Here is a 25,244-nt window from a genome sequence, read left to right as displayed (position 1 = left end):
GAAGAATAATATTGAAGAATAATATTGAAGATTATTCTTCAATATTGGAGAATATTCTTCAATATTGAAGAATAATCTTCAATATTGAAGATTAATATTGAAGAATATTCTTCAATATTGAAGATTAATATTTATTATTCTTCAATATTGAAGAATATTCTTCAATATTGAAGAATATTCTCCAATATTGAAGAATAATCTTCAATATTGAAGAATAATATTGAAGAATATTCTTCAATATTGAAGAATATTCTTCAATATTGAAGAATATTCTTTAATATTGAAGAATATTCTTCAATATTGGAGAATATTCTTCAATATTATTCTTCAATATTGAAGATTATTCTTCAATATTGAAGAATATTCTCCAATATTGAAGAATAATATTGAAGAATATTCTTTAATATTGAAGAATATTCTTCAATATTGAAGAATATTCTTCAATATTGGAGAATATTCTTCAATATTATTCTCCAATATTGAAGAATATTCTTTAATATTGAAGAATATTCTTCAATATTGAAGAATATTCTTCAATATTGAAGAATAATAAATATTATTCTTCAATATTGAAGAATATTCTTCAATATTAATCTTCAATATTGAAGATTATTCTTCAATATTGAAGATTATTCTTAAATATTGAAGAATAATATTGAAGAATATTCTCCAATATTGAAGAATATTCTTCAATATTGAAGAATATTCTTCAATATTATTCTTCAATATTGAAGAATATTCTTCAATATTGAAGAATATTCTTCAATATTGAAGAATAATATTGAAGAATATTCTTCAATATTGAAGAATAATATTTAAGAATATTCTTCAATATTATTATTATTGAAGAATAATATTGAAGAATATTCTTCAATATTGAAGAATAATATTGAAGAATATTCTTCAATATTGAAGAATAATATTGAAGAATATTCTTCAATATTGAAGAATATATTGAAGAATATTCTCAATATTGAAGAATATTCTTCAATATTGAAGAATAATATTTAAGAATATTCTTCAATATTATAGAATATTCTTCAATATTGAAGAATATTCTTCAATATTAATCTTCAATATTGAAGAATATTCTTCAATATTATTCTTCAATATTGAAGAATATTCTTCAATATTGAAGAATATTCTTCAATATTGGAGAATATTCTTCAATATTGAAGAATATTCTCCAATATTAAAGAATATTCTCCAATATTGAATAATAATATTGGAGAATATTCTCCAATATTGAAGAATATTCTCCAATATTGAAGAATATTCTTCAATATTGAAGAATATTGAAGAATATTCTTCAATATTAATCTTCAATATTGAAGAATATTCTTCTATATTGAAGAATATTCTTCAATATTATTCTTCAATATTGAAGAATATTCTTCAATATTATTCTTCAATATTGAAGAATATTCTTCAATATTGAAGAATATTCTTCAATATTGATGAATAATATTCTTCAATATTGAAGAATAATATTCTTCAATATTATTATTATTGAAGAATAATATTGAAGAATATTCTTCAATATTGAAGAATATTCTTCAATATTGAAGAATATTCTTCAATATTATTCTTCAATAATAATAATATTGAAGAATATTCTTAAATATTATTCTTCAATATTGAAGAATATTCTTCAATATTGAAGAATATTCTTCAATATTATATTGAAGAATAATATTGAAGAATATTCTTCAATATTGAAGAATATTCTTTAATATTGAAGAATATTCTTCAATATTGGAGAATATTCTTCAATATTATTCTTCAATATTGAAGAATAATCTTCAATATTGAAGATTAATATTGAAGAATATTCTTCAATATTGAAGAATAATATTGAAGAATATTCTTCAATATTGAAGAATATTCTTCAATATTATTCTTCAATATTGAAGATTATTCTTCAATATTGAAGAATATTCTTCAATATTGAAGAATATTCTTCAATATTATTCTTCAATATTGAAGATTATTCTTCAATATTGAAGAATATTCTTCAATATTGAAGAATATTCTTCAATATTGAAGAATATTCTTCAATATTGAAGATTAATATTGAAGAATATTCTTCAATATTGAAGAATAATATTCTTCAATATTATTATTATTGAAGAATAATATTGAAGAATATTCTTAAATATTATTCTTCAATATTGAAGAATATTCTTCAATATTATTCTTCAATATAATATTGAAGAATATTCTTCAATATTGAAGAATATTCTTCAATATTGAAGATTAATATTGAAGAATATTCTTCAATATTGAAGAATATTCTTCAATATTGAAGAATATTCTTCAATATTATTCTTCAATATTGAAGATTATTCTTCAATATTGAAGAATATTCTTCAATATTGAAGAATATTCTTCAATATTGAAGAATATTCTTCAATATTGAAGATTAATATTGAAGAATATTCTTCAATATTGAAGAATAATATTCTTCAATATTATTATTATTGAAGAATAATATTGAAGAATATTCTTAAATATTATTCTTCAATATTGAAGAATATTCTTCAATATTAATCTTCAATATTGAAGATTATTCTTCAATATTGAAGAATAATATTGAAGAATATTCTTCAATATTGAAGAATAATATTGAAGAATATTCTTCAATATTGAAGAATATTCTTCAATATTAATCTTCAATATTGAAGAATATTCTTCAATATTGAAGAATAATATTGAAGAATATTCTTCAATATTGCAGAATATTCTCCAATATTGAAGAATATTCTTCAATATTATTCTTCAATATAATATTGAAGAATTTTCTTCAATATTGAAGAATATTATTTAAGAATATTCTTCAATATTAATCTTCAATATTGAAGAATATTCTTCTATATTGAAGAATATTCTTCAATATTATTCTTCAATATTGAAGAATATTATTCATCAATATTGATGAATATTCTTCAATATTATTATTCAATATTGGAGAATATTCTTTAATATTGGCGAATATTCTTCAATATTGAAGAATATTCTCCAATATTGAAGAATATTCTATAATATTGAAGAATATTCTTAAATATTATTCTTCAATATTGAAGAATATTCTTCAATATTGAAGAATATTCTTCAATATTGAAGAATAATATTGAAGAATATTCTTCAATATAGAAGAATATTCTTCAATATTGAAGATTAATATTGAAGAATATTCTTCAATATTGAAGATTAATATTGAAGAATATTCTTCAATATTGAAGAATAATATTGAAGAATATTCTTCAATATTGCAGAATATTCTCCAATATTATTATTCAATATTGGAGAATATTCTTTAATATTGGAGAATATTCTTCAATATTGAAGAATATTCTCCAATATTGAAGAATATTCTTCAATATTGAAGAATATTCTTCAATATTGAAGAATAATATTGAAGAATATTCTTCAATATTGAAGAATATTCTTCAATATTGAAGAATAATATTCTTCAATATTATTATTATTGAAGAATAATATTGAAGAATATTCTTAAATAATATTCTTCAATATTGAAGAATATTCTTCAATATTAATCTTCAATATTGAAGAATAATATTGAAGAATATTCTTCAATATTGAAGAATAATATTGAAGAATATTCTTCAATATTGCAGAATATTCTCCAATATTGAAGAATATTCTATAATATTGAAGAATATTCTTAAATATTATTCTTCAATATTGAAGAATATTCTTCAATATTGAAGAATATTCTTCAATATTATATTGAAGAATATTCTTCAATATTGAAGAATATTCTTTAATATTGAAGAATATTCATCAATATTGAAGAATATTCTTCAATATTGAAGAATATTCTTCAATATTGAAGAATAATATTGAAGAATATTCTTCAATATTGAAGAATATTCTTCAATATAGAAGAATATTCTTCAATATTGAAGATTAATATTGAAGAATATTCTTCAATATTCTTCAATACTGAAGAATATTCTTCAATATTGGAGAATATTCTTCAATATTGGAGAATATTCTCCAATATTATTATTCAATATTGGAGAATATTCTTTAATATTGGAGAATATTCTTCAATATTGAAGAATATTCTCCAATATTGAAGAATATTCTTCAATATTGAAGAATATTCTTCAATATTGAAGAATAATATTGAAGAATATTCTTCAATATTGAAGATTAATATTGAAGAATATTCTCCAATATTGAAGAATATTCTTCAATATTATTCTTCAATATTGAAGAATATTCTTCAATATTGAAGAATAATATTCTTCAATATTATTATTATTGAAGAATAATATTGAAGAATATTCTTAAATAATATTCTTCAATATTGAAGAATATTCTTCAATATTAATCTTCAATATTGAAGAATATTCTTCAATATTGAAGAATATTCTTCAATATTGGAGAATATTCTTCAATATTGGAGAATATTCTCCAATATTATTATTCAATATTGGAGAATATTCTTTAATATTGAAGAATATTCTTCAATATTGAAGAATAATATTTAAGAATATTCTTCAATATTGAAGAATATTCTCCAATATTATTATTCAATATTGGAGAATATTCTTTAATATTGGAGAATATTCTTCAATATTGAAGAATATTCTCCAATATTGAAGAATATTCTTCAATATTGAAGAATATTCTTCAATATTGAAGATTAATATTGAAGAATATTCTTCAATATTGAAGAATATTCTTCAATATTGAAGAATAATATTCTTCAATATTATTATTATTGAAGAATAATATTGAAGAATATTCTTAAATAATATTCTTCAATATTGAAGAATATTCTTCAATATTAATCTTCAATATTGAAGAATAATATTGAAGAATATTCTTCAATATTGAAGAATATTCTTCAATATTGAAGAATATTCTTCAATATTGGAGAATATTCTTCAATATTGGAGAATATTCTCCAATATTATTATTCAATATTGGAGAATATTCTTTAATATTGGAGAATATTCTTCAATATTGAAGAATATTCTCCAATATTGAAGAATATTCTTCAATATTGAAGAATATTCTTCAATATTGAAGAATAATATTGAAGAATATTCTTCAATATTGAAGAATATTCTCCAATATTGAAGAATATTCTTCAATATTATTCTTCAATATTGAAGAATATTCTTTAATATTGGAGAATATTCTTCAATATTGAAGAATATTCTTCAATATTAATCTTCAATATTGAAGAATATTCTTCAATATTGAAGATTATTCTTCAATATTGAAGAATAATATTGAAGAATATTCTTCAATATTGAAGAATAATATTGAAGAATATTCTTCAATATTGCAGAATATTCTCCAATATTATTATTCAATATTGGAGAATATTCTTTAATATTGGCGAATATTCTTCAATATTGAAGAATATTCTCCAATATTGAAGAATATTCTATAATATTGAAGAATATTCTTAAATATTATTCTTCAATATTGAAGAATATTCTTCAATATTGAAGAATATTCTTCAATATTATATTGAAGAATATTCTTCAATATTGAAGAATATTCTTCAATATTATATTGAAGAATATTCTTCAATATTGGAGAATATTCTTCAATATTATTCTTCAATATTGAAGATTATTCTTCAATATTGGAGAATATTCTTCAATATTGAAGAATAATCTTCAATATTGAAGATTAATATTGAAGAATATTCTTCAATATTGAAGAATAATATTTATTATTCTTCAATATTGAAGAATATTCTTCAATATTAATCTTCAATATTGAAGATTATTCTTCAATATTGAAGAATATTCTCCAATATTGAAGAATAATCTTCAATATTGAAGAATAATATTGAAGAATATTCTCCAATATTGAAGAATATTCTTCAATATTAAAGAATATTCTTCAATATTGAAGAATATTCTTCAATATAATATTGAAGAATATTCTTCAATATTAATCTTCAATATTGAAGATTATTCTTCAATATTGAAGAATATTCTCCAATATTGAAGAATATTCTTCAATATTGAAGAATAATATTGAAGAATAATATTGAAGATTAATATTGAAGAATATTCTCCAATATTGAAGAATATTCTTCAATATTAAAGAATATTCTTCAATATTATTCTTCAATATTGGAGAATATTCTTCAATATTGAAGAATAATCTTCAATATTGAAGATTAATATTGAAGAATATTCTTCAATATTGAAGATTAATATTTATTATTCTTCAATATTGAAGAATATTCTTCAATATTGAAGAATATTCTCCAATATTGAAGAATAATCTTCAATATTGAAGAATAATATTGAAGAATATTCTCCAATATTGAAGAATATTCTTCAATATTGAAGAATAATATTAAAGAATATTCTTCAATATTGAAGAATATTCTTCAATATAATATTGAAGAATATTCTTCAATATTGAAGAATAATATTTAAGAATATTCTTCAATATTGAAGAATATTCGCCAATATTAAAGAATATTCTCCAATATTGAATAATAATATTGGAGAATATTCTGCAATATTGAAGAATATTCTTCAATATTATTCTTCAATATTGAAGAATAGTCTTCAATATTGAAGAATATTCTTCAATATTGGAGAATATTCTTCAATATTGGAGAATATTCTCCAATATTATTATTCAATATTGGAGAATATTCTTTAATATTGAAGAATATTCTTCAATATTGAAGAATAATATTTAAGAATAATCTTCAATATTGAAGAATATTCTCCAATATTATTATTCAATATTGGAGAATATTCTTTAATATTGGAGAATATTCTTCAATATTGAAGAATATTCTCCAATATTGAAGAATATTCTTCAATATTGAAGAATATTCTTCAATATTGAAGATTAATATTGAAGAATATTCTTCAATATTGAAGAATATTCTTCAATATTGAAGAATATTCTTCAATATTAATCTTCAATATTGAAGAATAATATTGAAGAATATTCTTCAATATTGAAGAATATTCTTCAATATTGAAGAATATTCTTCAATATTAATCTTCAATATTGAAGAATAATATTGAAGAATATTCTTCAATATTGAAGAATATTCTTCAATATTGGAGAATATTCTTCAATATTGGAGAATATTCTCCAATATTATTATTCAATATTGAGAATATTCTTTAATATTGGAGAATATTCTTCAATATTGAAGAATATTCTCCAATATTGAAGAATATTCTTCAATATTGAAGAATATTCTTCAATATTGAAGAATAATATTGAAGAATATTCTTCAATATTGAAGAATAATATTGAAGAATATTCTCCAATATTGAAGAATATTCTTCAATATTATTCTTCAATATTGAAGAATATTCTTCAATATTGAAGAATATTCTTCAATATTGAAGAATATTCTTCAATATTGAAGAATATTCTTCAATATTGAAGAATAATATTCTTCAATATTATTATTATTGAAGAATATTCTTAAATAATATTCTTCAATATTGAAGAATATTCTTCAATATTGAAGAATATTCTTCAATATTGAAGATTATTCTTCAATATTGAAGAATAATATTGAAGAATATTCTTCAATATTGAAGAATAATATTGAAGAATAATATTGAAGAATATTCTTCAATATTATTATTATTGAAGAATATTCTTCAATATTGAAGAATAATATTGAAGAATATTCTTCAATATTGAAGAATAATATTCTTCAATATTATTATTATTGAAGAATAATATTGAAGAATATTCTTAAATAATATTCTTCAATATTGAAGAATATTCTTCAATATTAATCTTCAATATTGAAGAATATTCTTCAATATTGAAGATTATTCTTCAATATTGAAGAATAATATTGAAGAATATTCTTCAATATTGAAGAATAATGTTGAAGAATATTCTTCAATATTGAAGAATAATATTGAAGAATATTCTTCAATATTGCAGAATATTCTCCAATATTATTATTCAATATTGGAGAATATTCTTTAATATTGGCGAATATTCTTCAATATTGAAGAATATTCTCCAATATTGAAGAATATTCTATAATATTGAAGAATATTCTTAAATATTATTCTTCAATATTGAAGAATATTCTTCAATATTATATTGAAGAATATTCTTCAATATTGAAGAATATTCTTCAATATTATATTGAAGAATATTCTTCAATATTGGAGAATATTCTTCAATATTATTCTTCAATATTGAAGATTAATATTGAAGAATATTCTTCAATATTGAAGAATAATATTTATTATTCTTCAATATTGAAGAATATTCTTCAATATTAATCTTCAATATTGAAGATTATTCTTCAATATTGAAGAATATTCTCCAATATTGAAGAATAATCTTCAATATTGAAGAATAATATTGAAGAATATTCTCCAATATTGAAGAATATTCTTCAATATTAAAGAATATTCTTCAATATTGAAGAATATTCTTCAATATAATATTGAAGAATATTCTTCAATATTAATCTTCAATATTGAAGATTATTCTTCAATATTGAAGAATATTCTCCAATATTGAAGAATATTCTTCAATATTGAAGAATAATATTGAAGAATAATATTGAAGAATAATATTGAAGAATATTCTCCAATATTGAAGAATATTCTTCAATATTAAAGAATATTCTTCAATATTATTCTTCAATATTGGAGAATATTCTTCAATATTGAAGAATAATCTTCAATATTGAAGATTAATATTGAAGATTATTCTTCAATATTGAAGATTAATATTTATTATTCTTCAATATTGAAGAATATTCTTCAATATTGAAGAATATTCTCCAATATTGAAGAATAATCTTCAATATTGAAGAATAATATTGAAGAATATTCTCCAATATTGAAGAATATTCTTCAATATTGAAGAATAATATTAAAGAATATTCTTCAATATAATATTGAAGAATATTCTTCAATATTGAAGAATAATATTTAAGAATATTCTTCAATATTGAAGAATATTCGCCAATATTAAAGAATATTCTCCAATATTGAATAATAATATTGGAGAATATTCTGCAATATTGAAGAATATTCGCCAATATTAAAGAATATTCTCCAATATTGAATAATAATATTGGAGAATATTCTGCAATATTGAAGAATATTCTTCAATATTATTCTTCAATATTGAAGAATATTCTTCAATATTATTCTTCAATATTGAAGAATATTCTTCAATAATAATAATATTGAAGAATATTCTTCAATATTATTCTTCAATATTGAAGAATATTCTTCAATATTATTCTTCAATATTGAAGAATAATCTTCAATATTGAAGAATATTCTTCAATATTGAAGATTAATATTGAAGAATATTCTTCAATATTGAAGAATATTATTTAAGAATATTCTTCAATATTATTCTTCAATAATAATAATATTGAAGAATATTATTCTTCAATATTGAAGAATATTATTCATCAATATTGAAGAATATTCTTCAATATTGAAGAATATTCTTCAATATTGAAGAATAATATTGAAGAATATTCTTCAATATTGAAGAATAATATTGAAGAATATTCTTCAATATAGAAGAATATTCTTCAATATTGAAGATTAATATTGAAGAATATTCTTCAATATTGAAGATTAATATTGAAGAATATTCTTCAATATTGAAGATTATTCTTCAATATTGAAGAATATTCGTCAATATTGAAGATTAATATTGAAGAATATTCTTCAATATTGAAGAATATTCTTCAATATTGAAGAATATTCTTCAATATTGGAGAATATTCTTCAATATTGGAGAATATTCTCCAATATTATTATTCAATATTGGAGAATATTCTTTAATATTGAAGAATATTCTTCAATATTGAAGAATAATATTTAAGAATATTCTTCAATATTGAAGAATATTCTCCAATATTATTATTCAATATTGGAGAATATTCTTTAATATTGGCGAATATTCTTCAATATTGAAGAATATTCTTAAATATTATTATTATTGAAGAATAATATTGAAGAATATTCTTAAATAATATTCTTCAATATTGAAGAATATTCTTCAATATTAATCTTCAATATTGAAGAATAATATTGAAGAATATTCTTCAATATTGCAGAATATTCTCCAATATTGAAGAATATTCTATAATATTGAAGAATATTCTTAAATATTATTCTTCAATATTGAAGAATATTCTTCAATATTGAAGAATATTCTTCAATATTATATTGAAGAATATTCTTCAATATTGAAGAATATTCTTTAATATTGAAGAATATTCTTCAATATTGGAGAATATTCTTCAATATTATTCTTCAATATTGAAGTTTATTCTTCAATATTGGAGAATATTCTTCAATATTATTCTTCAATATTGAAGAATATTCTTCAATATTGGAGAATATTCTTCAATATTGAAGAATAATCTTCAATATTGAAGAATATTCTTCAATATTGAAGAATAATATTTATTATTCTTCAATATTGAAGAATATTCTTCAATATTGAAGATTATTCTTCAATATTGAAGAATATTCTCCAATATTGAAGAATATTCTTCAATATTGAAGAATAATATTGAAGAATATTCTCCAATATTGAAGAATAATATTGAAGAATATTCTCCAATATTGAAGAATATTCTTCAATATTAATCTTCAATATTGAAGATTATTCTTCAATATTGAAGAATATTCTCCAATATTGAAGAATATTCTTCAATATTGAAGAATAATATTGAAGAATAATATTGAAGAATATTCTCCAATATTGAAGAATATTCTTCAATATTAAAGAATATTCTTCAATATTAAGAATATTCTTCAATATAATATTGAAGAATATTCTTCAATATTATAGAATATTCTTCAATATTGGAGAATATTCGCCAATATTAAAGAATATTCTCCAATATTGAATAATAATATTGGAGAATATTCTGCAATATTGAAGAATATTCTTCAATATTGGAGAATATTCTTCAATATTATTCTTCAATATTGAAGATTATTCTTCAATATTGGAGAATATTCTTCAATATTGAAGAATAATCTTCAATATTGAAGATTAATATTGAAGAATATTCTTCAATATTGAAGAATAATATTTATTCTTCAATATTGAAGAATATTCTTCAATATTGAAGAATATTCTCCAATATTGAAGAATAATCTTCAATATTGAAGAATAATATTGAAGAATATTCTCCAATATTGAAGAATATTCTTCAATATTAAGAATATTCTTCAATATTGAAGAATATTCTTCAATATTAATCTTCAATATTGAAGATTATTCTTCAATATTGAAGAATATTCTCCAATATTGAAGAATATTCTTCAATATTGAAGATTAATATTGAAGAATATTCAATATTGAAGAATATTCTTCAATATTGAAGATTAATAATCTTCAATATTATTATTATTAAAGAATAATATTGAAGAATATTCTTAAATATTATTCTTCAATATTGAAGAATATTCTTCAATATTGAAGAATAATATTGAAGAATATTCTCCAATATTGAAGAATATTCTTCAATATTAATCTTCAATATTGAACATTATTCTTCAATATTGAAGAATATTCTCCAATATTGAAGAATAATCTTCAATATTGAAGAATAATATTGAAGAATATTCTCCAATATTGAAGAATATTCTTCAATATTGCAGAATATTCTCCAATATTATTATTCAATATTGGAGAATATTCTTTAATATTGGCGAATATTCTCCAATATTGAAGAATATTCTATAATATTGAAGAATATTCTTAAATATTATTCTTCAATATTGAAGAATATTCTTCAATATTGAAGAATATTCTTCAATATTATATTGAAGAATATTCTTCAATATTGGAGAATATTCTTCAATATTGAAGATTATTCTTCAATATTGGAGAATATTCTTCAATATTGAAGATTAATGTTCAATATTGAAGATTAATATTGAAGAATATTCTTCAATATTGAATAATATTTATTATTCTTCAATATTGAAGAATAATATTAAAGAATATTCTTCAATATTGAAGAATATTCTTCAATATTGAAGAATATTCTTCAATATTGAAGAATAATGTTCAATATTGAAGATTAATATTGAAGAATATTCTTCAATATTGAAGATTAATATTTATTATTCTTCAATATTGAAGAATATTCTTCAATATTAATCTTCAATATTGAAGATTATTCTTCAATATTGAAGAATATTCTCCAATATTGAAGAATAATCTTCAATATTGAAGAATATTCTCCAATATTGAAGAATATTCTTCAATATTAAAGAATATTCTTCAATATTGAAGAATAATCTTCAATATTGAAGATTAATATGGAAGAATATTCTTCAATATTGAAGAATAATATTTATTATTCTTCAATATTGAAGAATAATATTAAAGAATATTCTTCAATATTGAAGAATATTCGTCAATATAATATTGAAGAATATTCTTCAATATAATATTGAAGAATATTCTTCAATATTGAAGAATATTCTTCAATATTGAAGAATATTCTTCAATATTGAAGATTAATGTTCAATATTGAAGATTAATATTGAAGAATATTCTTCAATATTGAAGAATAATATTTATTATTCTTCAATATTGAAGAATATTCTTCAATATTAATCTTCAATATTGAAGAATATTCTTCAATATTGAAGAATATTCTTCAATATTGAAGAATATTCTCCAATATTGAAGAATAATCTTCAATATTGAAGAATATTCTTCAATATTGAAGAATATTCTTCAATATTAAAGAATATTCTTCAATATTATAGAATATTCTTCAATATTGACGATTATTCTTCATAACTCAATATACCTAAATATTCTTCATTATTATTCCTCCAAACTATATTTCTTATTACTATGAAGAATGAAATTAAGAGTATTATTCAATGTTTAATATTAAAAATAGTGTTGAAAATGATTTTTTGTCTATCATATTTAATGTTATTATTAGAGTTTACAAATGGAGGTATCTTTTTCGGAAAACAACCTCAGAAACGTCTTCAATGATAGTTTTGTGGAAAATGAAAACCTTTCAATTTCCATCAAGCACGTTTATATATAATACACTATATACATACGTACATAGTCACCGGTAACTAAGACAACACAACAGGTTGTTAACAAAAATATACAACAAAACAACCTTCAATTCAATTGTATTTATTATTTCTCTCAATAAACGTATCTCAAAGGAATACAGTAGTTTAGGGTATTTCTACTCCCCCTCTACTTGCACAACCTCAAGGGGGGTGGGGGTGGCGCCGCACACATTCAGTGACTACAAATACACAATACAACAATCCTGTTTAATATAGTAGGCACAGCATATAAATGTTAAACTCTTGCCCACATTTCTTCTAGCTCCGAGGTACAGTGTATCATAATGATATCACACATCAAAACAATTTGAACTGGTACACTACTTATCAATAACTATACAAACTTACATATTGTTGGGTCAAGTTATTTATTAACCTTCATGTATGTTATTTCAGACAATTTCACTAAATAATAGTCAACTACTCACTAGTACCTTAGGAATTTCTACCCCTTCAAGCCGCACAATTTCACTCAGTACAAATACAACAATCCAATTTAACAATTCACGTTAATATACTCTTACATACTACTATATTAGTGTACATCAACCACACTCAATTTAAACACATTAACGCTTAAACATAATATTCTCCTCCAACCTACCCCTTAAGGGTACTGCTGAAATTAGTTTCTAAGAGGAGGGGGGGACATTTCCGGAAGCTAACTGGGCAAGTGTCATTAATGGATAAAGCAAGGCTGATACCCTGTGGGGAGAACATCTGACACGGAACACTGCCACAGGGCAAAGGAGTGACTAGAGGGGAAAGGAAGAGAAAACCATCTTCCAGGAAACTAGTCGCTAGCGAACTAAGGTAACTACCAACCAGACCACAACTTTACCGGGAAAAACACACAAAAAAAAACAAATTTCAATAAAGGTTGGTGGGGGGGGGAGGAACAGTTACCGTATCTGAGTCAAGCCCACAAGTTATTCCAGGGGGAAGGATCTAGCAAGCAATAATTCATTTCCAACTATTCAAATAAATTAATAATATAAAACAACCAAACAATGATTTTTATGACCACTATGTATATATTATCAAATCAATATACAAATCAAACAATATTTCAAATATAATAAACACGTCTTAACGCCCAACATGCTTGCGTCCGGATTGACAAATTATAAGGATGCTAACCGAGTCCGTTACCAGTGATCTCCAGTGTATGTTGCCCTCCGAAACATGTTACAGCTCAATAGTAACCCTAACAAACTGCCTTAAGAGCCGTGAATCAGTTTAGTGTCAATGAGCATCTGCGAGCACCAGTAACACAGCTTTAAGATCTCGGGATCTAAACTGAAATGGACACCAGGAACGCTACGGATCCGTATTTGTAACACGTATCCATAAAGCCGACGCCTGCAAGGCCGCATATTTATATGACCATTATCAATATAATACCTGAATAACATCGCCGGCTTAACTATCACACTAACAACGTTGGCTGCAGAGCACGCTTACAACAAACTACGTTTCATTTCCTTCACGCACCCTATGTATCCAAAACATTGACATCCTACCATACCATACCTTTCCTATCAATATACATCTTCTACACTACATCTTCCATATTTTTACTATATTCTCCTTCTTTTATGCTATTTCGGTATATATAGTTTTACTTTCACCTATGTATTTATGCTTTTATATATATCTATACCTATCATATATAAACACATTATCAAAGTTACTATATTTACACTACTATTAACATATAACCTACGTCCATATATTTCTCCTAAAATCAGTCCTCCATATTAATCTCTTTCACTACCTGTCATAATTACATTTCAAAACTATAATACACATTTACATCAGTTCAATCTCATCATTGGCAATTTACACACACACCTTTAAAACATTAACTTTTCAACATCAATTTCCTATAATCAACTATCATTTCTGCCTTTCATTACAAATTATTTTAACATTCTATAAAATTCCTATTTTCACATTTATTTTACTTTATATACATTACCATACATTCCTCTTACATGATCATTTTCTATTCTACATATCCTCAATCTACATTTTCACACTATCAACTCAACCCCTGCTGCTTAAATACCACACAAACGGCTCAAACACTTCATCCTGGACGTAATGTCAACAAAACTCACATGACATCAAACATACAAACTCAACATAATAAAATACAAACAACACAACTATACACTAATCAAACAACCTCCATAACAATAACCAACGTAAAAACAACAATTAACACCCACAACATCCATCTCGACTTTCACACTCACACATAATGCCTAAAAACAACCCCCCACATAGGCAATCTCCATACACAGCAAAAACTGCTACTTTTTCTTCTCAGTACCTAAAACATTCGTCTCTTTACAACTTTCATAATTACGTCATTTAAACACTGTTCTTAATCACTTATTATTATTTTACTTTACATTCAATTATAACCATCAAACAATTCATTCATTTTATAATGTATACATTTACGTCATTTAATACACTAATTATTAACTCCCACAACATATTTACTATACACCTTCCATAACATTCTCTTCACACATTTTCAACAACTTCACCCAACATTTCTTTCAAAACAAAACATTGTGCACACTCTTTCAACATATAATACTTAACTTCATTAAACAGTCTACTAAATATTATACCAAAATATCACTACATTATCATCTCTCCTTAACACTTTCCCCTTACACGTAACAAATGATATTTAAACAACAGTTTCCATTCCAATCCATCTTCATTACTCGAATATTTTTGGTCACCATAAAACATTCTATTGTCCCTTCTTCGTATCTTTGCAATTATATACGCCTTTCTCTTCATATGCGTCGCATCATCCTTGTCTTCAACAATATTATTTCTTGCACATCACACTCTCCTTCAGTTCGACGTCACACTCCGCCTGGCCTGCGGTCCCTCTACCAATCAACCACCATTATTACCATCTTCTCGCAAATCTAGAACATAATATGGGTATACATTATTATTACACTTACCACTAACTTTCTATCTTACCATACTAACACCCCCCCCCCCCAAACATTTAAATTAACCTATTCCCATTTATTAATATACCATTCTTCAACCTATATACTATAATACATCACTTATCATTCATATCTATTCACTATACAATTCTTTATAACATTTAGAAATCATAACACTTTGTAGTATTTTAGTTTTAAAGAGAACATTCACGTAACATTCTCATTCAACATATATTTTATTATTTACCTATCGTTTCTATCACTTATATTCCCTACAATGCATATTTTCATTTACTATCACCACTACCTACAACTATGTATTCATTAATCATCTACTTCAACTACTTACTAATCATTCACCACACATCTACTGTCCTCTATGATCACACTAACGACCCGCCTTCTACGGCACTTCACCCACCCCTCAATTTCTGTCTTTCTTTTTTATATACTATTAACAATTACATTCCCACACAACATTCATTCTATATCAACGACTCTTGCACTACAACAAACTCAATACATTCATTCTTTGGTACCTTCTATGCAACAAACTGCAACTTCTACATTCAACACTGCACCTCTCTCCCTTAACTACCTACAAACGATGTTATCCACGTCTAAGCTACTCGAGCCTTTCACCTGCCGATTTTCATTATACCATTATTAACATTCATATACTACACATTTCCATTATCAACATTAGTAGTTCTAATACACAAACACTCTTCGAAAACTAGACGATCCCCAACACCACTATCAACAATTTTCAACACGCCCAAACTCTCACCCTATCGACAATATTCACTACTCTGAACTTTCCAAAACACACATTTTTGCCCTAAATTAAACCATACAACCCTAACGATTTTACGAAACTATCATTTCTGTACATTTTACACACCTTAATGACTCGCATTTTAACGCTACTTGCTTTTCATTAAAACCACTCGACATGACCAATAACACCACTGTAGTAGTGCTCCAACTGCCAATTTTATTTCACCACAATATCAACATAACACCATCCAACAACAAATCCGTTATTCCACAACCCACACAATTATTGCATGCCCCAAATCTACTCCATCATTGAACAATGTTTCACTTAACCTATTTCCAACTCAATCACGTCAAACACTGCCTATCGTCATAAAGTCAATTTCATTAACTACAACTCTACAGTGACTGCCGCTTCAATATACACGACTCCCTTAAGCCAGGTTACACTTGCCTTTCTGGCTACGTTAGTAATCATAAACTACTTAATTTCAACACCTATGTAACGTACGCTTCAACACTAACTCCTTCAACTATGAGCTTTTCGCGCTCTTTACATGCGCGATTAACATTACGACTCATCCCCTATTTTCAGTTTCACAGTAACTTTATAATCCCTACTTTGTCTTATTGCAACAATTTCTCACTCAAACATGACTCACTAAATGACATGTTCTATTATTAAACCATTTCCTAACTGTGTCAACGATCACGTTATATCAACAAAATACAACACTAAAACACCATCTATTTCCACTTCACTAATACATTTCTCACAATATTAAACTCATTTTCCGGTCACATTTAACTTACCCTAACTACTCTCCGCCGCCTCAACGTGAAAATCAAACCCCAAACAACATATTTCACTCACATTTACTATGTAGTAAACGGCAAATACCTTAAACCTATCAACACAACAAGTCACCCAAACACCTCACACACTACCAAGTCTTGACGATAACTGAACTGCCAGCGTCTCCCTCTAGGGTCATCCACCACAGCCCAGGGGTCATGACAATAGGCACGATATTACCTCAAACAAGGCAAAACTTTATGCCTACAAATACCATTCATTCAATCATCCCTATACCATAACATTTAATGACAACGTGTACTTTGTTTCAGCTAAACTATTTTATTGTAACTGCTCATTTCAATTCACATTTTTTAAAATCTTACATCAAACCTGCATATGCAACGGCTTTTGGACCTCTTACACCATCAGGAGGGGGGGAACCCACACCTAATATTTACTATGGTTCTCAACATTTCATCTTTACATGATTCAACCTCTATTTACAACTTAACCAAGCTACCATTCAAATATTACCAGCCGTAACTACGTATTTAATAACTAATTGCCTTAACATTTTGTTCTATCATGTCAAACTCAAGTAGCACATCTACCTCAACCCGCACATCTCCCACCAGCGTCTGCTCGGCTCCCACCGGTCGGACTCAAATCACTCCAACACTGGTCCCATCACAACGTTTCTCTCCTCCACATTCTACTACTCATTTCACGAAACCCCTCACCTTAAACAATTGCCACATTCCAATAATAACCATGCAATTTCTAAAGACATTTCACTTCATATTTATATTTTTAGTACTCATTATGGGTCACGACTAAAATATCGACGTTTATATATACCTTACCTTGAGGTCCTTCCGGCCCTTAGCGTTCCCCGGCCCGCTCGTCCACCAAGCCTTCTGGTTGCCGGACTCGTCAACCACGCTCTTGGACGCGGCTCCTCGCAGCCTGACCTATCAGTCACAGCCTGCTCATCAGGTATCCTTGCCACGTGCTTATCCAATTCTCTCTTCAACACAGTCAAGGCTCGTCCACTTATGCATCCAAGAGGCTATATACGCCACCTGTAATATATTTTTTACCTTTAAGTACCAAAGTGCCCATTCCATGATTGCCGGGAGGGGGAAATTGCTGTTGGCTATCCAACCGCACTATCAACACATTTTAAAGACACGGCCCCGCGCGATTTCTAAGTCTCGACACTTATTCACTAGACTTAAGCACTTTCAAGAACCAACTGCATCCTCAAGCAAAAATAATTTGTCTACATCAAAAAATGCTAAATGACACTTTAAGGCTATAGTGTTTTCAATTAAAACACTCGCGATGATACCCGATATGGGCTGTAGTAGTGGTAAAACTGCCAATGGGTATTTCAACCACCCGTCAACCTCACAATACCCGCCAACTCCGCTATTCAAAAAACAACAAGACACTTATCTATTCCATGCCGCAAATCTACTCCCTTTGTCTTAAAAGAAATGTAACATCTAATTGCGACTAATACCCTACACCACGGCCTATCCTCATCACGTACATTTCTTACATTGTACTTATACAGTGGGTCACGATTAAATATACACTACTGCCTTACGCTATACTTGCCCTAGTGCCAACAGTAAGTCGTAAAGTAGTTAATAAACTATTATGTCAGGTACGATTCAACACTTAAAGCACGTTATGAGCCTTTAAAAGTCTTTATATGCCATCTTATATTGCCTACTCATCCTGTCTATTCAATTTACCGTTTACGAGTCTTATTACTCAATACTTTGTTATTGTACCCACTTCTCCCTGCAACATGGAACACTCGCTAAATATTTACAGCTTAACCATTTTAACCTCATCGTTGACAAACTTGATACAACTTTTCCTTTTTAAACAAACGGACGCTTTCAATTTATAATTCATTATCATTTCACAAACTCAACATTAACCCCTGCCAGACTACCTTCCTCTCAACTTCAACAGTATTCAATTTCACTATCATAACTACTCTCGGCCCCCTAATACGATATTCAAACCAGACATTAACACTCCTTTACTCTAGTAACGTTACCGAACTTACAACCTATCCCCACCCACCTATCTACGACAATTAGACCAACACGATTCAGACACTTACTGCAAACTCTTCACTAACACTTAAGTTGACGCGTCTCGCTGTGCTCTTCCACAGCCAAGGGTCCCACAATCTATCCGGTATTACCTGCAACAAGCCAACAGTTATTGCATCCTACCAATAGAAATCATGCAATCATCCGTATACCATACCTTTCAAACTTCTTACCATAAACTATTTTCTCGGATGTACCTCATTTCAAATGCAACTCTTCAACCCATCTAACCTCAATAGTCAACTGGTGTGACAGCTCTTATCTGTGGGTTGCCGCCCCCCGCGCCAGATACTATTAACCACTTCAATCTCATTACATACAAAACTATGTGCTCCTCCAATAACTAAGTACGGTTTCGTAATAAAATATTACAATGCCTAACAAAATAACTAATAAACAACTACTTGCCTTACCACATATGATCCAGCTATCAGTAGCACATCTTCCTAACCAAACCATCTGCCACCAGCTTCTGCTCGGCTGCCAGAGGTCTCACGTAAATCATCGCTCCACCACTGCTCCCATCACAACGTTAGTCTCCAAGATTCATACATCACCACTAGGCCAATTTCATGCGAGGCATCATATTACCACCATTACCTCATTCACTAACAATACACCTGAAAATAATTTTCATTCAGTATGTAATTAACATTTAATATTTCAGGACTAAAATATCTGCGTATACTCCCTCAAGAGGGTATATACGGCAGATTTTAATGTTTTTGGACCCTATGTATTCGCGTTTTGACGGTGTACAAATTCGGTGTAAGCTAGGGGTGTGTCAGCCCTAGCGACCCCAAAAGGGTAACGGGGTACCAGCTCAGAGTAACAACACGCCCTAACACTAACTTGTACACCAGTACTTTGCGAATACCAGGGTCAAAATAACGTTCCGTTGCTCCTCGCCGCGCAGGTCGACTCAACAGCCAATCACGTTCCAATTTTTCACTTGACGTCACATTCTCGCACGCTGTACTCTCATTGGTCGGCTCCTCCTAATTGCATACTCCAGTAATTCATCCACATTATTTACTGACACTTAAATATGTATACCCATTGTATGAGAAACATACATATACCTAATGTATGTGAAACAATCTTTGACATTACATTCACAATTGATGACTTTCCATTAATTATTACGAAATAAGTACTATTATAATTATTAAATATTAACAATACTTATTCAAGCTGTAAGTACAGAACAACACAGTACATTATAGCACATTAAACTTAAGTAGCCTAATATACATTGCACTACTATACATTGTACTAGTCTCCAGTACACTACTATACATTACAGTACACTAACATACGATGCGCAACAGCAAAGGGCTCAGTACTCTACAGTACAATACACAACAGTACAGTACCGTATACTACACTACACTACAGTCAAGTGCAGTACAGTACACTACAAGCTACAGTACCAGAAACTACACTAGAGTAAAGGGGTACAGCACCTTACGACCAATAACGCTACAGTACATCTCAAGAGTACAGTACATTCTTTTCTGGTACAGGGTACACTACACTTAAATATAATACACTACAGTACTGTACACTACACTACAGTACGATATACTACTGTACACGATACATTCCAGTGCACTCAAGTGGAATACAGTTCACTACAATACACTACACTACCCTACACTATAATAATGTACAGAACACCTCACTACAGGGTACACTACAGTACAATACAATATACTCAACTAACGTAAACTACACTACATTACAGTATAATTTTTTTACGTACACTACAGTGCGACGGCACAGTACAGTGCTACAGTCAATAACGTACACTATACTACACTACTTACTGAACAATCCAGTACCACTACACTACATTATTGCATAGTATATGTATTCTTCAAAATTGAAGAATATTCTCCAATATTAAAGAATATTCTTCAATATTGAAGATTATTCTTCAATATTGGAGAATATTCTTCAATATTGGAGATTATTCTTTAATATTGGAGAATATTCTTCAATATTGAAGAATATTCTTTATATTTGAGAATATTCTTCAATATTGAAGAATATTCTTCAATATTGGAGAATATTCTTCAATATTGGAGAATATTCTTCAATATTGGAGAATATTCTGCAATATTGGAGAACTATTCTTCAATATTGAAGAATATTCTCCAATATTAAAGAACTTTCTTCAAGAATATTCTTCAATATTGAAGAATATTCTTCAATATTGAAGATTAATATTGAAGAATATTCTTCAATATTGAAGAATATTATTCAATATTGAAGAATATTCTTCAATATTGAAGAATAATATTGAAGAATATTCTTCAATATTGAAGATTAATATTGAAGAATATTCTTCAATATTTAAGAATATTATTCAATATTGAAGAAGTAATATTGAAGAATATTATTATTCAATATTGGAGAATATTCTCCACTATTAATAATCAATATTGGAGAATATTCTTTAATATTGGCGAATATTCTTCAATATTGAAGAATATTCTCCAATATTGAAGAATAATCTTCAATATTCAAGAATATTCTCCAATATTGAAGAATATTCTTCAATATTGAAGATTAATATTTACGAATAGTCTTCAATAATAATAATATTGAAGAATATTATTCTTCAATATTGAAGAATATTCTTCAATATTAATCTTCAATATTGAAGAATATTCTTCAATATTGGAGAATATTCTTGAATATTGAAGATTATTCTTCAATATTGGAGAATATTCTTCAATATTGAAGAATATTCGCCAATATTAAAGAATATTCTCCAATATTGAATATTAATAGTGGAGAATATTCTCCAATATTGAATAATAATATTCTTCAATATTATTCTTCAATATTGAATAATATTCTTAAATATTGAAGAATATTCTTCAATATTAATCTTCAATATTGAAGATTATTCTTCAATATTGAAGAATATTCTCCAATATTGAAGAATATTCTTCAATATTGAAGAATAATATTGAAAAATAATATTGAAGAATATTCTCCAATATTGAAGAATATTCTTCAATATTAAAGAATATTCTTCAATATTATTCTTCAATATTGGAGAATATTCTTCAATATTGAAGAATAATCTTCAATATTGAAGATTAATATTGAAGAATATTCTTCAATATTGAAGAATAATATTTATTATTCTTCAATATTGAAGAATATTCTTCAATATTGAAGAATATTCTCCAATATTGAAGAATAATCTTCAATATTGAAGAATAATATTGAAGAATATTCTCCAATATTGAAGAATATTCTTCAATATTGAAGAATATTCTTTAATATTGAAGAATATTCTTCAATATTGGAGAATATTCTTCAATATTATTCTTCAATATTGAAGATTATTCTTCAATATTGGAGAATATTCTTCAATATTGAAGAATATTCTTCAATATTGAAGAATAATAAATATTATTCTTCAATATTGAAGAATATTCTTTAATATTAATCTTCAATATTGAAGATTATTCTTCAATATTGAAGAATATTCTCCAATATTGAAGAATAATATTGAAGAATATTCTTTAATATTGAAGAATATTCTTCAATATTGGAGAATATTCTTCAATATTATTCTTCAATATTATTCTTCAATATTGAAGAATATTCTTCAATATTGGAGAATATTCTTCAATATTGAAGAATAATCTTCAATATTGAAGATTAATATTGAAGAATATTCTCCAATATTGAAGAATATTCTTCAATATTGAAGAATATTCTCCAATATTGAAGAATAATCTTCAATATTGAAGAATATTCTCCAATATTGAAGAATAATCTTCAATATTGAAGAATATTCTCCAATATTGAAGAATATTCTTCAATATTAAAGAATATTCTTCAATATTGAAGAATATTCTTCAATATAATATTGAAGAATATTCTTCAATATTAATCTTCAATATTGAAGATTATTCTTCAATATTGAAGAATATTCTCCAATATTGAAGAATATTCTTCAATATTGAAGAATAATATTGAAGAATAATATTGAAGAATATTCTCCAATATTGAAGAATATTCTTCAATATTAAAGAATATTCTTCAATATTGAAGAATATTCTTCAATATAATATTGAAGAATATTCTTCAATATTATTCTTCAATATTGAAGAATATTCTCCAATATTGAAGAATATTCTTCAATATTGAAGAATAATATTGAAGAATAATATTGAAGAATATTCTCCAATATTGAAGAATATTCTTCAATATTAAAGAATATTATTCAATATTGAAGATTAATATTGAAGAATATTCTTCAATATTGAAGAATAATATTGAAGATTATTCTTAAATATTGGAGAATATTCTTCAATATTGAAGAATAATCTTCAATATTGAAGATTAATATTGAAGAATATTCTTCAATATTGAAGATTAATATTTATTATTCTTCAATATTGAAGAATATTCTTCAATATTGAAGAATATTCTCCAATATTGAAGAATAATCTTCAATATTGAAGAATAATATTGAAGAATATTCTCCAATATTGAAGAATATTCTTCAATATTGAAGAATATTCTTTAATATTGAAGAATATTCTTCAATATTGGAGAATATTCTTCAATATTATTCTTCAATATTGAAGATTATTCTTCAATATTGAAGAATATTCTCCAATATTGAAGAATAATATTGAAGAATATTCTTTAATATTGAAGAATATTCTTCAATATTGAAGAATATTCTTCAATATTGAAGAATAATAAATATTATTCTTCAATATTGAAGAATATTCTTCAATATTAATCTTCAATATTGAAGATTATTCTTCAATATTGAAGAATATTCTTAAATATTGAAGAATAATATTGAAGAATATTCTCCAATATTGAAGAATATTCTTCAATATTGAAGAATATTCTTCAATATTATTCTTCAATATTGAAGAATATTCTTCAATATTGAAGAATATTCTTCAATATTGAAGAATAATATTGAAGAATATTCTTCAATATTGAAGAATAATATTTAAGAATATTCTTCAATATTATTATTATTGAAGAATAATATTGAAGAATATTCTTCAATATTGAAGAATAATATTGAAGAATATTCTTCAATATTGAAGAATAATATTGAAGAATATTCTTCAATATTGAAGAATATATTGAAGAATATTCTCCAATATTGAAGAATATTCTTCAATATTGAAGAATAATATTGAAGAATATTCTCCAATATTGAAGAATATTCTTCAATATTAAAGAATATTCTTCAATATTGAAGAATATTCTTCAATATTATTCTTCAATATAATATTGAAGAATATTCTTCAATATTGAAGAATATTCTTCAATATTGAAGAATAATATTTAAGAATATTCTTCAATATTATTATTATTGAAGAATAATATTGAAGAATATTCTTCAATATTGAAGAATATTCTT

General features: G+C 25.4%; 1 long non-coding RNA gene across 2 annotated transcripts; it reads right to left on the bottom strand.

Annotated features, from left to right (window-relative positions):
- Positions 1-13,213: 13,213 nt before the first annotated feature.
- Positions 13,214-20,727, bottom strand: LOC138357268 (uncharacterized). Of its 2 annotated transcripts, none has more exons than XR_011224879.1 (5): positions 20,231-20,727; positions 19,831-19,914; positions 18,546-18,769; positions 18,254-18,427; positions 13,214-16,078 (listed from the first exon to the last, which is right to left on the bottom strand). It is a non-coding gene; the product is annotated as an uncharacterized lncRNA (long non-coding RNA). The 2 variants fall into 2 exon arrangements; XR_011224878.1 differs by having other exon boundaries at positions 18,551-18,769.
- Positions 20,728-25,244: the final 4,517 nt, after the last annotated feature.

This window comes from Procambarus clarkii, chromosome 77 (genome assembly GCF_040958095.1).
Source record: "Procambarus clarkii isolate CNS0578487 chromosome 77, FALCON_Pclarkii_2.0, whole genome shotgun sequence".
NCBI lineage: Eukaryota > Metazoa > Arthropoda > Malacostraca > Decapoda > Cambaridae > Procambarus > Procambarus clarkii.
Note: the sequence above shows the minus strand (reverse complement) of the source record. Positions and strands in the feature narration are given on the sequence as shown.